The sequence below is a fragment of the Euprymna scolopes genome, chromosome 23 (assembly GCF_053919585.1).
Source record: "Euprymna scolopes isolate OS-2025 chromosome 23, ASM5391958v1, whole genome shotgun sequence".
Classification (NCBI taxonomy): Eukaryota; Metazoa; Mollusca; class Cephalopoda; order Sepiida; family Sepiolidae; genus Euprymna; species Euprymna scolopes.
The window spans coordinates 109427411-109445466 of record NC_136504.1 but is presented as its reverse complement, the minus strand read 5'-3'; positions in this window follow the sequence as shown (position 1 = coordinate 109445466).

Here is an 18056-nt window from a genome sequence, read left to right as displayed (position 1 = left end):
TTTGCAGAAATGTTCGCGGAAAATAGCGAACGGTGATAAAAAATAAAACGCATATATATATATATATATATATATATATATATATAAATATATATATATATATATATATATATATAGAGAGAGAGAGAGAGAGAGAGAAAGAGAGATGGGCGGGGAAAACATAGAAAGATGTAGAAAATATTTATTTATTTATTTGCTTCCCCGCTGAGCAAATTAGGCACAAGGCCGTTTTTTAATGTGGGTAGGAAAAACCAGCTCCCCCAAGGGGCACTCTGGCAGGGTTCAAAATTAGCAATTCTCTGATATGAAGGGTCTCCCCCACATTGACCAGAACTGATTACTTCCTTTTCCGCTCCTGGCCCGAAGGCCAAAAGTTAAGACAAATAATTCCATGACATTTATTTTCGTTCAAATAACGATTAGGATTATTTAATTTCCAATATGGCATTATTTAAATAAATATATATATATATATATATATATATATATATATATATATATATATATATATATATATATATATATAGACACATATTTGCAAATCTATATATTCACTGAGTTTTATTTAAATATTCATATTTAAATAAATAGTAGCGTTTTTTTTATACAGACACGTGTGTTTTATGCTTACGCAAGCAAAATTGTAAGATCTGATAAATATGTCTGGTCGGGAGACTTGAACTTAATGTACAAAGCGAACTTTTACTTCGTTCAGGAATGAATACATAAATTGAAGAAAACCCACGTCTTATGAATAAGATGTTTACGAACTTTAACAATAAACACACATTTAATATATATATACATATATATATATATATATATATATATATACATATATATATGTATATATACATATATTTATATATATACATATATATACATGTATTTATATATATTAATATATATACATATATATATATATATACATGTATCTATATTAGTACCAACGCCTTTAACTAAAAATATGTGTGTGTATATATATATATATATATATATATATATATATATATATATATATATATTAGTTATAAAGCATCAACTCCCAACAAAAATCTTCTATAAAAATGCCCTTAAAGACAGTTGCTATAAAAACAAACAACTTGAATGTATCGAACCAAGACCGTTCAATAGTACACACAGAATAACAGAAAAGGGAAAATAATCTGGTTTACGCCACCCTTGTTGTTAACCTCATTAAAAGAGATACCCATCCCGCAAACATTCTGCACAAAATATTTAATAAAAATATTATCAAATTAAATTATAATTGTAGTGATATTTTAGAAAAATATAATTAAAAAACATAAGAAAATATTAAATGTTGTAAATAGAAATACATCTAGAGTAACTAAATATAAAATTGTAGGAGAAAGTCTGAATGCCCCCTTAAGCTGCGGAATCAATTGGCTATGCATTGATTTTTAAATTCTTATATTTTTATCCAGTTCTACATTCTACGATGTGACAAGCAACGCGTCCTATACAACTAACCAAGTTCGCTTTGTACATTAATTTCAAGTCTCCCGACCAGCAGTATGGTTAGGTCGTCGGCATTGCACATTTCATGAGTGGGACGACCTGGGTTCGCGCCTATGTCGGAGCACGTCACTGATGAGATGCAGTACAAACAACGAGTCCTATACAACTAAGATAGTTACTGCTGGTATGAAGGCGGTAGATATCACATCTACAAACATTAACTGAAATTAGCCGACTCCCCAGACACGATTTCGGAACAACCTATTTGTTGAGGGACATCACGTCCCTACGAGGATCGACCCGCTTTTTTCTACACATTATCGTGGAAGGTGTATGTGAACGGGTATTTATATATCTATCTATAATCTCCTCTTAATTTCTAATATGTGTAGAAAAAAATGTCCCTAAACAAATAGGTTGTTCCGAAATCGTGTCCGGGGAGTCGGCTAATTTCAGTTAATGTTTGTAGATGTGATATCTACCGCCTGCATACCAGCAGTCACTATCTTAGTTGTATAGGACGCGTTGCTTGTCACATCGTAGAATGTAGAACTTGATAAAAATATAAGAATTTAAACATCGAGGCATAGAAAATAGATGGCGCCGTGGTCCATATGGTTAGGTCGTCAGTATTGCACACTTCATGAGTGCAACGACCTGGGTTCGCCCCTATGTCGGAGCACTTCACTGATGAGATGCAGTACATCGAAACCCACTTTCGGTCTGGCGTTGTCCATTGTCGACGCAATTGCTCGATTCTATCTCATCTGGGTTCTAGCTTTATCGTGAAAGGTGTATGTGAACGGGTATATATATATATATATATATATATATATATATATATATATATATATATATATTCATGAGGTTACACGTATATATATATGAGGTTTTATATATATATATATATATATATATATATATATATGAGCTGGGAACGAGAAACATGTTTTTAGATCATATAAGGTTTGCTGATCTTCATAACTAATGCATTTAATCATCCTATTGTGGTTTTATTTATCCCCCTTTTGATGTGTGTATAGGTGTATATGTCTCTTTTTTTTTCATTTTTCTTAAACCTTTTCTTCTAGGGGATGGGACATCCAACCAGATGTCTGACATTTACCCCTATATTAGTGAGTCCAACCAAGAGATCTTTTCAGGATTCTAGCCGTCCCTTTCAGTGCAATCGTTTGTATTTCACTTGCGCATGTATGTGCATATGTATGTACATGCCCGTTAACTATATGATTGTGTATATGTGTAGTTTACCATTATTTATCAGGCATGGCATAATCTCCAGCTCTAGATTTTCTAATCTATAAAGTAAACCCGGAACTTCAACCCACTCCAATTTATATATACAGTTCTTAAGATAAAAAAGAGGTCATAAACATTTAAAGTTAAATAAAAGTTATCTATTCTCACTAATACGTACCAAATAGCGAACAGTATAAGTAAGAAGTCACTTAACATATTACCTAACTTCGCATCAATAAAATAGAATAATTTTAATTATAATCACGATTAAATCAATTTATCACCGGTAACATTGACATCTTATATAACTCATATATTCATATGATTAAATTAACACCTTATACAACGCAAGAAATAATGTGATAATATTGTTAATTGCTTTAATAATTTTGAAAGTATTTCCAGAGTTTCGGAATGAGAATTTCAACAAAATTGTTTTGTAATAATTGTTTGCCAGCCATGATGATACCAAGTTGGATATACCATTCGATCAGACAATCACCCGGTTCGCACTCGTCTTGACGAGCGCCAAATAAAGTATTGTATTTTTTGGGACGGCCAACAACTTTTTCTTTGAAGAAAGCAATGTAGATAATAGACGAGATCTAACTGACAAATTGAAGAGCAAACAGTTTGAACGTTAGGCTGTTGTCATATTCGGTTTGTGTTCGTAAAGATTCAAGATCAGTCCAAAAAGCTGCTCTACAATAAATACTATTAAGCACCATGATGATGGCCAAATTGATGCAGGCTGAAAGCATCGTCGTCATGATGCCGGCATTTTTGTAGGTCATGTACTGTTTACGCAGTTGAAGAGCCCCTAACATTGACCCACGAAAGGCAATCTCACCGAGCACAGGAGCAAATAGGGTGCATACCTTTATAACTATTTGCTAATATTTTCTTTCCTCTGATGAGATGGTAGACATCGAAACCTTATAGGTTAAGAAGATTAATTTTTAAAAGCATTCTTTGTCTTGCTTAGAATAATAAAAAGTCTTTGATATGAAACTCAACCACTTCATTTCATTTCAATGAGAGTTTATTTTTTAAATTCATTAAATTATATATATATATATATATATATATATATATATATCAGTATATGTATGTGTGCATTTATATGTACCACGATTACATTTTTAAATCCTCACAATAACTCTATAACGATCTTTGATCGTAAATTGAATTATAATTCATTAACTAATAACTGCCTTGACAGAGTACAAAATAGACTTCGTGGCTTAGTGGGGGATGCCCTTTTCTCTACCCTGCAACCTCTCTCCCACAGAAGAGACGTTGGGAGCCTATCCTTGTTTTATCGTAATTTCCATGGCAGGTGCTCGTCTGAACTCCAATCTCTGGTCCCCCCTCGCCAATCTTTCACGAAAAACACCCGTCTAACTGAATCCACTGAGAAAAATTTCCCCCACTCTTTATCTGTGCCTAAATCAAAACGTAGATTCCATGAACAAAGCTTCTTTCTTAGAACTGCACGCCTGTGGAACTCTGTTCCGTCTGCCTGCTTCCGACCGGACTACAACTTGGATGTCTTCAAGTCCAATGTTAACAAATTCCTAATGAACCGCCTACTTAAGTAAACACTTCATCAAATATCCACACTAACGTTATGTACTTGCAATAACCCTTATCCCTGAGAGGCTTCCGGGCCTTGATAAGTGGTTATCACTGTGTAAAAAAAATGACTTCTCTGTATAATTTGATTTTACAATTATTTATTTACAATATATATATGTATATATATATATTTACATATATATGCATATATATATATATATATATATATATGTATATATCAATTAGGTGGAAACTTATGAACATTGGAATGACACCATTAAATGTAGCGCTCTTTGTAGTTTTTAATTGTTACCACCTTTCTCAACCCACTTTAGTCAGCGTTGAACGATGATTGAACGATGGGCGTAGGGAGCGCGTTTTGTTGCATGATGAAAAGTAAAGCCTCATATATTTTAACTCTTACAGTTAAAAACACACGGAAAGGGGAAATAGTACGATAAAAAAGCGATTTTTTAATGTCATAAATATTTTTTTCTACACAGTAAGCACCATTCTCCATGCCTATTTGCTGAAACCTGGAGGAAAAATCCAAACTTCTAACGCATGTCTTTGACAGAGGATGTTTTTGTAGAGTGCTCGACCGTCAATATCCGCAAAAGAGAAATTAAAGTATAAGTTTAAGTGTGTATAAGTTCAATCATTAGAACAAAGCAATTATAAATCGTTTCTGATCCATTGTGGTGAAATATAATAGGAGACATTATTTTAGACCGCACTTACTATCATATCCATATTTTAATAATTTATTTGGTTTTACGTTTTCATTTGAAGTCTAATTTTTTCGTTAGGGATATTATTTTCTTCCAGAGAATTATCCGCCTCTCAGTCTTGGGCTATTAAAGTTAAATTAAAAAGCTTAATCTTTCTCCCTTGAGCGACGACGATTACATCGTGATCCCATGTAAAATATGGCCTGCTTTCTCAATCAAAATCCCCGCAGCTTTGAATATACTACAGAAACCCCGTAGTATATAAAATACCCGAATATAAGAAAAAACTGATATCAGAAAGATTTTTTCTGGTCCCAAATTAGAGCCGGTTTTAATGAACAATGTAACCCTGATATAAGAACACCGTATATAAGTTTAACCCGGATATAAGAAAGTTATAGGGGCAGGATAAGAAGTATCTTATATCCGGGTTACACTGTATAAAACACCAAAAACACAACCATTCACGATTAATTGAATTGTCTGGAGCGATTTCCTCTCTAAGATAATTTGTTCTATACCTGCATTTTTGTTTTAGTCTACTCCTCGTAATCAATTCGTTCTTTTGATATCTTAGTGTAATAAAGCACACTTTTGCTAATAGCTTCATTCTAAAAAACTACAAGGTTGTAAAACCCATTTTCCTGTTGACAGATTTCCTCCTAGAAACAGCCTTATTATTAAACAGAAGAATTCCGCCTCTTAGATCTAAAATGCCGGCTGACTCTTTACCATTAGTAATTTCTTTCCTCGAAATGTAAGTTTCGGTAATTCTATTGTTTATTTCGTACTTCATTAACTTCACACGCACGCAGACGTTTAAAAGTCATATGAATTAGCATATTGCTGCATAAGTCCCTACGCAGGAATGACTACTTTACAATAGTAATTTACGTCTCAGTAACGCAGTGCTTACTTTGCGATGAAGGAAGCGTAAAATAAAAAGTCTCTCACTCCCGATGCGATCCTCTCTCTCTATAAGAGCCAGGTTCGTCCTAAAATGGAGTTCTGTTGCCACATCTGAGCAGGAGCTTCTCAGCACGTCTTGTCTTGATATAATTTAAAACCGGCTTCGAAACCAAGTAGGTGATGACCGTTTTTCTTCCTTGAAACCTTTTCCTAACAAAAAAAAAGACGTCGCTAACATGTTTCTATCGCTATTTTCATGGAAAGTGCTCGTCTGAACTCCAATCTATTGTCCCTGCTTGTCTAACTTCCCCCCCCAAAACACTCGACTAGCTAAAACCACTATATACGATTTCCCTCACTCTCTATCTGTGCCTAAATGTAAACGTAGATTCCATGAACAAAATTTCTTTCCCCGAACTGCCGCATTTGAAACGCTGCCCCGCTGACATGCTTCCCGGCTAACTACAACATGATAGCCTTCAAGTCTAATGTAAACAAGCTCCTGTTAGACTGTCCTCATAAATAACCAAATTCTACTCAATTTACATCATTAACAGTTACTTAACTAACACCTTACATTCATTAACACTTATCCTCGAGTGGACTTCGGGCCTTGATAAGTGGTGATTCCTAATTAAGTGCAGACTAATGATTGAATGACTCGCCTTTTATTCCCAGAATTTTCTGTCTAGAAGTGAGTTGATCCTCTGCTTCCTGGGTCGCCCCTCACAATTGCAGGTGCTAGTTCTAACCGACAATACTCTTTTCCCAAGGGCTGACTGCACATTCTTTAACAATATTTCTTATCAGTAAGCCTTGCGAATTCCATTTGAATCGAATTATGTTTGATGTTATCATTTTTGTGTATTTTCTTTGCTCTTTTTTTTGGGGGGGGGAGCTGTATTGTTCAATGTTGCGTTGGCGTGGCAGTCACGAACCAACATTTTTTGGAGATCGTACCAATGTGAGGAAATCCAATCATTCCACACCCCAGGGTCGGTCAGGTAACGCGTTTATCGTCCGTTAACTTCGATAAGGCAAAGCAAAAAGTGAAAATAAACAAAGGGGAACAAAAAAAGCCGATATGAAGAAAGGAATCTATATATTAATACGATGGCGTGTGTGTTATTTTGTGTGTCAGGCTGACATCTTTTGCATTCCGAGGGAGCGTCGTTTAATTGATATGATATTCCATTTAACGTAACAAATAATTTTACAAAAAAGTGGTTTTGGTTTCGATTAGAGCTAATGGCACTCAATTCATTTATAATTTTATAAATTATTTTACCAAAAATTCTTCACAAGTTTTGGTTTCGGTTTCGATTATAGCTGAGGGAATTACGTTTTATACATATATATATATATATGTATATATAAATATATATATATATATATAAATATTTATATATATATAACTACTTCATTTACTCACATAAAATTAATATACGAAAGTATAGATTTATGCGTAAACTTTAAGTATTTACTTCAAAAGTGCTCAATACGTAGGTAGAGCAAGTTAGTAATTTCTAAAATATAAATGGCGATTAAGCTACACTGAATATTCTGCGTTTCATCCACTTTAGGATTCATCAGGCTTATGCGCATAAGCCTGACGAATCCTAAAGTGGATGAAACGCCGAATATTCAGTGGAGCTTAATCGCCATACATATTTTATAAATTACTATATATATATATATATATATATATATATATATATATATATATATATATTAATACAATGACGGGTGTATTCTTTTGTGTGTCACGCTTACATCCGAGTCGTTTAATTGTTATGTTCTTCTACTTTTTGTCATAATTTTATCAAGAATCCGTCATAAGTTTGGGTTTCAGTTTCGACTATAGTTAATGCCACTTAAATCATCTATTTTTTTAAGTAAACAATTTTATCAATAATCATTCAGATGTTTCGGTTTCGGTTTCGATTATGGCTGAAGGAACTCAAGTCATATATATATATATATATATATATATATATATATAAATATATATATATATATATATATATATATATATATATATATATATAAGCTGAACGTCTGTTTGTGTCTGGTCACGAATAGGCTCCTATATGGTTGACTATTATAGAAAACTGATCTCATATAATGATAGAAGATGTATCGAGACACAGGAATGGGTATGTTTGATCTGGCATAATGATGATTCATTGAAATTGTGGGGTCTGCGTACGCGCCTGGTCCACAAAGTATGCAAATAAAAAAATTTAAAAATAAAAAAACGTTTACAGGTGTGTTTGATATAGATGTACATAATAATATTTTGATAAGTATGTTTTAATTTAAATAGGGATGGTATAATAAAATTGTGGTGTCTGCGTTCGCGCCTGGCCTCCAAAGAATAGAAATAGGCAAACACTTTAATAAAGACTTTTCATATCTATCTGAATAAGTATACTTTGATAATTATGTTTCAGTTTGAAGAAGTATAGTATAATAAAATTATGTGGTGTTCGTTCGCACCTGACCTCCATAGAATGGAAATATGTCACAAAGTTTAACAAGGTTTTTTAATATAGATCGACAGAATATTGTGATAAATGTTTCAGTATGAACAGGTATGGTATAATAAATTTAGGAGTTTATCTATTTCATTTTTACTTTCATCATATTTTGCTTTGGTTTTGATACCCTCACATTCGAAGCTATCTCTTTACAACCCTTCCTTTTCATAACCTATCATACTTTCATAAATCAGAGTCCATTTGCTGTAGGCTGTTTTTGAACCCAGTCAACGACAGGTACTTTTGCTAGTATATATATATATATATATATATATATATATATATATATATATATACATATATATGTATACGTATATATATATATATATATATATATTAATAAGTTTTTATTTCAGTTTCGATTCAAGCTATAAATTTTTTTATATTTTTGAAATTGCAACTTTATTACATATAAAACTCGACCGAACATTAACTCTATAATAATCTATATTTGCGAGAATGCATGTTCGCTTTTTGTGTACGTCCAAGAAAGGCTTTTTTCAGAGAAGCGATCAGTCGGTTCACAACTTATTAAAACTTTTTATATCACATGTAAATCGTAATATCTCACAGTTAACAACGGAGCTCGCCTGTCTATTTAATTTGCTCGACTTCGGGAAGATAAATATTTAACAGTTTTCGCTCGCCGCATGTAGGTTAGGCCTTTTCCTATAATGTTTCCCCCTACCCTAAACGTCTTGAGGAAAAGCATTCCCGCACTAAATGAAATGCTAACCCGCAGTCAAAAGTTGACCTCATTAATTCATTAAAACGTGCACCTGTTAATTTAAGTAATTAAATAAATTCAAACGCGGTTCTGGTATCATCTCGCGTTGGGGCAATGGTTAACGTCGCACATTTTTTTTCACACTTTAATTTACAACTTTGCCTCAAGGGTTCGGATTCGATCCTCATGCTTACCTACCCAAACATTTTTTTATTTATTTTACCCCCCCCCCGTATTTTCACACACACACACCTCCAAACACCGGGGCAAAGCCGAGTAACCCTCGCTAGTATATACGAAATCTGAAAGAATTCAAACGTAATATTAAGCGTACTTTACGACCGGGCTTTACCGGGTGTTCGTGCTAGCTTAGATAAATACTTTTGCAGTTTTAGCATTTTACACCGAATATCTATATGCCAACATCAATATATTACATATTTAAGAGTCCCTTGTAGAATTTCCACAGATCGCGCTAGTATATATATATATATATATATATATATATATATATATATATATATATATATATATACATATATATATATATATATATTTATATATATATATATATATATATATATATATATATGTTTTGCTTTCGGTTCGATTCCAACTGATGCACCCAAGTCATATGGATATATATGTTTTATCTTTGAAATCATAACTTTATAATGTATAAGAATCGATAGAAAATTGACTCTATAATAATATATATGAAATCAGCATGAATAAAAATGTTATTTTAAACCATATATGCTTTTCTTTTTACTTACATAGTAGTCACCACTTATCAAGGCCCGGAGGCCCCTGGAGGATAAGGTAATTGAGTGTAAAGTAATAAATGGGATAATGTAGTAATCTTTAGTAATGGAAATTTGGTAGATTGGATTAATTTAGGGGCGGTTCATCATGAGTTTGTTCATGCTTGAACTACCAAGTTGTAGGCAGCTGGGAATCAGGAAAACAGAAGAGAGTTCCACAGGTGTGCACTTCAAAGAAAGAAGCCTTTTTTCATGGAATCTATGTTTTGTTTTAGGCACAGTCAAAGAGTGAGGAAAATTATTGACAGTGGTTTCAGCTAGATGGGTTTTTTGTGATAGATTGGCGAGGGCGACTAGAGATTGGAGCTCAGATGAGCAGTTGCCATGGAAATAACGACTACTGAGCGACGCCAGCATTCCCTGATAGGTGTGATAAATACTTTTGCAGTTTTAACAAAAGAGCTGCAATAATATCAGGGCGTCTCAATGTAAGCTGTAAATCCACAGTATGCTAACATCAGTTTATTGCATATGGACAAGTCCGCTGTGGAATTTCTGCAGGTCGTGCCAGTGAACATAATTAAGAGAAAGATGATTGAAAAGAATGGAGACATTAAATACTAGCAAGGTTCCAATAATAAAGCCTCCTCTTGTTCGCCTTAAAAAAAAACAACATGTTGAAGAGCTACAAACACGTGAGTGATATTAGTAAAACGAGCGACTGCTTGTGATTTACAAGTTACATTTTTGCATGGTCATTAGCATTTACAATTTATATTTTTCATTAGCATTCTAAATTCACTTTGTCCATCGATGAATGATGCCTCAGTTGCATAAGTTCGGAGCGCTGTTTGCCTTACACGTCTTTGTCGCCTGTCTGGAATCAAATAACTGTGCTGGCATTAAATGTATCGGGTTTAAACGATCAACAAACGCCGTTTCATATTTTTCGGCATAAATAATTCGATGACACATCTCTGCTTCTGCCGCATATCCATGACATGCTTAGCTAATTTAAAGTCTCACACAGTAAATATCTGTATAAGGTGTTAAAGTTTATGATGGCATAAGTTTAGCCATCATCAAATGGGAGTTTCAGCCCCCCCCTCTCATTGATTAAGGCAGAATTAAAAAAAAATAGTGTGCTTTATTTTTGAAATCACCCTCGGATTTACAAAAGAAAGTTATCGACAGAAGTAAATTATGTATATTGCTCGACATTAATGGGGTGGTGGTGTTTGAATATACGGTTAAGTGGCAGTTTTAGTCATTTAGAACTGTTTTAAAGCTTCACCGTTCACTCATTTTTCGACCAACTTTCAAAAAATTATAAGTTAATAGATCATCTTCTTAGCGATATTGTGAAAAAAAAAATTAATTTTGGTTCAGTAACACAAAAGTTATAATGAGTTTATTGGTATCCGACATCGTAAAAAAAAATGCAAGTAGGTGAGCAACGTTTTTTTTTTATGACTGGTTTACATAGAAAACCTTGCTTCAGCGACTACTGTTGCTACCAGTTCACCGCTCTCGCGAAAAGAGAATTAACAAGTGAAACAGAGAGAATAAAAACTTGAAAGGGAGATAATTGGGGTATCAAAGCAGACGAGTGCCGCACATTGTTATTACATATGTGTATGTTATATTCATGGATGCCAACAAAAAATAAGACTGAAATTAAACAAAGAATAAGTGAATTTACCCGAAGCCTGGAAAAATCATGGATTTCAATAGATCAATGCGAATATGAAAAGTAGTATGGTTAAGCTGAAACATGGAAAAGTAAAGGTTTAGTTGTTCAAACTGGAAAAGAAAAGGACAAGATATTCTAGCAAAAATTATAATAAATTTATAACTTAAAATATTGCAGCATTATGAATTATATGTTTTTATAGGAATATGTTGTCTTTTTCTTTTCCAGTTTTTACTACTAGTCCTTTACTTTTCCATGTTTAAGCTTAATCATATTACTTTTCATGCTCGCATTTTTCTATTGTAATAACTCATGGGTTACATATAACCATTATTGACAAGTATTCAGCTATATTTATTACGATGCTCAACAAAGTTCTAGACTTGGAGATATATTTCAATAACAAACGCCACTTGTAAAATAGGCTGTTTTTGTTGTCGTTTAAATCTATGCCAACATTTTGTTGAAAACTATACAGGTATGTCCGTCAACTTCGATAAGCATCGCAAAAAAGTTAAGAAAAACAAAGAAAAAAACATAGGGAGAAAGGAATAAAAACAATTAAAAGAAAGATCTCTGAAAAAATTGATTCACTAGATACGAGTAACCTCCCAATAGTAAGACCACCTATTGTCAACTTGAAAACTAACACATTGAAGATCTAAGAGGACATGAATACTACCATTAACACGGGCGACTTTCTCCGCTTTACAATTTATATCTTTTTATAATTACCACAATTCTCAATTCACTAAACCATGTCTCGGTTGTAAAAGTTCGGAGTGCAAGCTGACTACCACATCTCTGCCGCCGATCTAAAATCAACGAACTCATCTCCGAACTGTGCTGGCCTTAACTGTATCGACTTTAGACGCTCAATAAACGCCGTTAAGTGTTGAACATTTTCATATTTTTCTGCATAAAATACTTCAGTGACACATCTCTGCTTCGGATGCATGCCACTGACAGGTGTTGCTAACTTGAAGTCTTACACCGTCAATATCTGTGACAGATTAAAGTTCATGAACGAATACGTTTAGTCATCATAATAGTGCGTTTTTTTTATCCCTCACCCAATCGATTCGAGCAGAATAAAAAATAGTGGGAATTACTTTTGGAGTTTTAATAAAGAAAGTTACTTGTAAAAATAAATAATGATGCACCCAAGTCATATGGATATATATGTTTTATGCACCCAAGAAAAAATATGTGCATTTGCTATTAAAACTATAAATTGTTATGTGAAAGTACAGTTTTTTTCAAAGAAAATTCACGGTGCATATGCATTTTGGTAACGTGCTGAAATAATTCATTTTTTTTTATTTTATTTTTTTCAGCCATTCTTACCATGAAGAGGGGAGTGTTTTGTAACTAATGTGTGATTTCAGTTAACAATTTATTATTAAAAAAAAATATCGTGAAATTGTAAAAAAAAAAAAAGATTTTATGAAAGTTGAATTTAACTTGAAAAAAAAAACGCGGAGGCGCGTTCAACATTTTGCCGGAGCCGATTTGGCAATAAGGGTTGATTAAGATTCGATTGTTTTGTTTGTGCTTTTTTTTTACCGTAAATTGTATGGTTAAAGTATTTTGTTTTTGTTTTTTTGTTTCAAGAAAACTTTTTTTTATTTACATAAGTTGTTTTTGTATGAGAAAATAGGAATAATGTTCTTTATTAAAGAAATTGTTTGGTGAAATACAGAAAAGTTTCGCCAGATGTGCCGTTTAGTTGCACAAATATCCTCAAACCAGGTAATCGCTAAAAGGGACTCTTAAAAGTCGACACCGGTATCGAGCAGAAGCTTTTTTTTTACATGTTTCATAAACTTTAAATGGGTAAAATATAATCACATAATTATTGAAAATGTGATCATGTGATTAAAATTTTATTATTATTATTATTATTATTATTATTATTATTGTTGTTGTTGTTGTTGTCGTATTAGTAGTAGTAGTAGTAGTCGTCGTCGCAGTATTATTATTATTATTATTATTAGTAGTAGTAGTAGTAGTAGTAGTAGGAGGAGGAGGAGGAGGAGGAGGAGGAGGAGGAGGAGTCTCAACCATTGGATGATTTTAGTTAGATTTTCTCTTGGACATCAGGCCAATTCCTTTGACTTTAGGCATTCTAGCTGTATTAAAACTATCGCCGTTCCGAACAGGCAGGCCTTTTGCCAAATTGTAAAAGAAATTGTCTTGTCAATTATTGTTATTATTATCATTATTATTATTATTATTATTATTATTATTATTATTATTATTATCATTATCATTATTATTATTATTATTATTATTATTGTTGTTATCATCATCATCATCATCATAATTATTATTATTGGCTAACATGCAGCTTTCACAGAAGTCATCAAAGATCTGATTGAAAAACCTGTGGTGTTTTCTGGAAGCTGAGTGACAACAAGTCTCCCCAGACGTCCAGCACTCTCCATCTCCTTCGATAACATTTGCAAATAAATTTGCATAATTGCAACAGCCTCTCACCACCGACTTCTCGCTGGCAGCGGCCATTGATCTATACTAGAATTTGAGTGCCACTAATCCTCCCAAGGTCCCAGTTCTCTTCGAGCTTGTTCAACGGAGGTCTGGTCAGCACTCTCTCCTCAGTCTTTCCATCCTCCTTGACCCTTCCCGACTATTTGGTATCACACTTTTGGGGGGGCGGTGATGGTACAATGGGAGGTGATGCGTGATGGGGATGTAGAACTTGTTGATATGCAGCTTCAGTTTTCTTTATTCCCTGTAACGCTTCTTCCTGTTTTGTCTCTGCAGTAGTTTGTCTGGCTCACGCATATGGTTCATGTGCATTATTCTCCGCATTCAAGGGGTTTTCTTAATATTTCAGCCTTCATTATCGTTAGTCGTTGTACCTTTGCAGTCATTCCTCTGGTTCCAATTTCTCCTATTCTATTTTCAAAGTTTTTCTTAATTGGTTCTGGTGCTAATGATATTATTATTATTATTATTATTATTATTATCATTATTATTATTATTGTTATTATTATTGTTATTATTATTACTATTATTATTATTGTTAGTATTATTGTTATGATTATTATTATTATTGTTATTATTATAATTATTGTTATCATTATTATTATCGTTAATATTATTATTGTTATTATTATTATTATTGTTATTATTATTGTTAATATTATTATTATTGTTGTTATTATTATTATTGTTGTTGTTATTATTGTTATTAAAACGTAACATCTTGTTTTTACCATTCCTCCTCTATCTCACGATGAGCCATATAATAATATACAATTTAGATTTAACTAGCTTTCTCACATGAATTCACAGGGTTCCATATTCTGTGCCGTCGTGGATGTTTCTCGATTTCTTACAAATATGGTGGTTACTCCCAGCTATTCTCCCCTAACCGCCCTTCCGATTAAGCCCAATTCGATTATTTTGGGCCGGTCTGCTACGAATATGGTTTCTAAGGCCTCCAGGATCGGTCTTCTAATTTTCCTGTCCATCATTTCTGCACCAGTGACCCGGTCAACATCGAATCTCGAAGCCATGGATATTTTGACCCGGAATGAACGGGAAAATGATCGAAGGTAGTAAACATATGATTAGATGATTAGGGAGGTATGTATTGCGATGTACTGATCCCATCGCCTCACTTGATTCTGCTCAAAATGGCGATGAATTTCTTCAGACACCTGCAGGTGTGACCCACTGGTTAAAGCATTTATTCATGAGGTCAGAAATGGCCGGGATATCTAATTTAAGGGCGAGATAGGCATAATTCGAAAAGACTGCACGGCCCCAATAACTGAAAAGGCGTAAAATTAAAAATGGCTGGAACGGAAACGTAAAAATATAGCTCGCCGCACTGCCATTTCTGAAAATTATACTTATATAGAGCTATTATATATATATATATATATATATATATATATATATATATATATATATATATATATATATATATATATATATATACGCGTGTTTCGTCGTCTGCGACTCATCGGAGTGGCTAAATCTACCGCTCCCAATTTAGGTGGAACCAAATTCGTCAAATGGGAAAATTATTTCTACCACGCATCTAGGTAAAAATGCACATTTCGTATTAATGATTGTATTAGTATCGCTAAAAAGTAAAATAAAAACATTATATATATATATATATATATATATATATATATATGTGTGTGTGTGTGTGTGTGTGTGTGTGTGTGTGTGTGGTAAGTTATAAAACATATATGCCGCGTTTCATCCACTCTAGGATTCTTCAGGCTTATGCGAGAATTTTGTGGTTGTCTCGCGTTTTTATATACGCACCTTCTAGCGAGTTTTCAGTTAGCCAATCAGCTTTCTAGTATCAACCACGCCCTTTCAAATCATCCAAAGAGCAGGCACTTAAACGACAAAGGCCGTTTGACCCCCGGTTAACCCGTTCCTTTGTTTGTGCTATTGAGCATAGATATCTTGTGTCTTGACCTGTTTTAAATCTAGGTTGAGTTTTTTTTAATGTTTATATATACATATATATATATATATATATGCATATATATACATATATATGTGTGATAGTATATGCATGTGCATGTTTATTCATTTATTTATTTATTTGTTTATTTTCTATTGTTTTTGTTAGTTTTAAAATCATTTTGTATCTCTATCTTAGAATAAGTTTTATCCCGTGAACACAGTTGTTCGCTATTTTTCTCCTACAGTTTAATAGATGCTGTATAGTATAGCAAATTTTTCATGAAGGCATAATCTACATGGATTGTCTAGGTCTCTACATGTGTTTCCTTGTCTTACTATTTTCCATTCGACTACCGGCGAACGTCCGCTTTCCTTGAGTTTACGGTATTTGTTTGCTAGTGTTGTTTTCATACGATGTTTTTTTATTATTGAATGTAATTTTGTGGTCATGACATCGAATTTTGAAAACTAAGGAAGTCAGACCTACGTAATATTTCTTGTTATAAATGTGTTCTTTCACAAATATTGTGGCCTGGTAAACTATGCTTTTGGTTAAACATTTATTTTGAAGTGGGCAGAGTGTGCGGTATCTACAGTGGCATTTATCTTGTTTGTTATTAGTGTTTTATTTTTATTTCTAGTACGGTTGTTGTTGTCCGGAGGAGGTGGTTATTATTATTATTATTATTATTATTATTATTATTATTATTATTATTATTATTATTATTATTATTATTTCTACTAATTACATATATGTCTTTTGTGTTAGTTTTATTTTTGTCATGGTGTCCACTTTTTGATTTTTTATTTTGTTGTTTTTTCATTGATTTTATTTAATATTTTGTGATTATGTGCTTTAATTATCATGTCTATATTTTTGCGGCAGCTGTAGGATAAATTTAGGGGATTTTTATAGTAAAATTTTGTGTAAGTGGTTGGTTGCGGAAAAGTGCTTTTCAATAAGAGCTATAAATTTCTTGCCAAGTTTGTTTTTAACATGTAATTGTATGGCTTTTGTATATAACTTTTATGGGAGTAAATGAAGTAGTTACATGTATATATATATATATATATATATATATATATATATATATATATATGCATATATATGTATATATACGAGGGGCGTGCAATAAATAATGCCCTGACCTACTTCAAGTTATCTGATCTAGCTAAAATCTTGCATGTGCAATGATTTATATATCTACGGGCTATGTGGCAAATTACAGCTCTGAACTAATTGTGGTTTCTGTTTTACAGGTGTTTGAACTGAGTCAGGTGTGAAATGGAGTCCGTTGAATGTCGAGTAGTGATCCGGTTTTTGTATTTGAAAGGACGCACACCACAGGAGACTTTTGATGAAATGAAACAAACTTATAGTGATAGTGCCCCATCATATGACCTTGTAAAATGTTGGCATCGTGAATTCAAACATGGCCGGAAGTCTGTGGAAACAGCTCCCAGACCTGGTCGCCCCCTTCTTCCATTAATGAGGCCTCTGTCCGTCAAGTTGAGGCTGCCAGTTTGGAAGATAGGCGCATTACTATTCACCAAATAGCTCAAGATGTCAAGATTAGTACAAGGTCTGTGGAAACTATCATTCATGACCATTTGCATACGCATAAGGTGTCTTCCAGTTGGATTGCCAGGTTGGTTCCACCATTCCAGAAGCGAGAACGCGTCGGGTGCTCGAGGATGAATTTGCAGATATGGCAAGAAGATGAGTCAACGTTTTTCAAAAGCCTGATTACACAGGATGAAACCTGGGTCTCTCACTATGATCCAAAGACCAAAACTCAGTCAATGCAGTGAAAACACTTGGACTCACCACCTCCAAAGAAGGCAAGCGTGCAGCCCTCCGCTGGCAAGGTCATGCGCACAGTCTTCTGGGACCAGGACGGAGTAGTGATG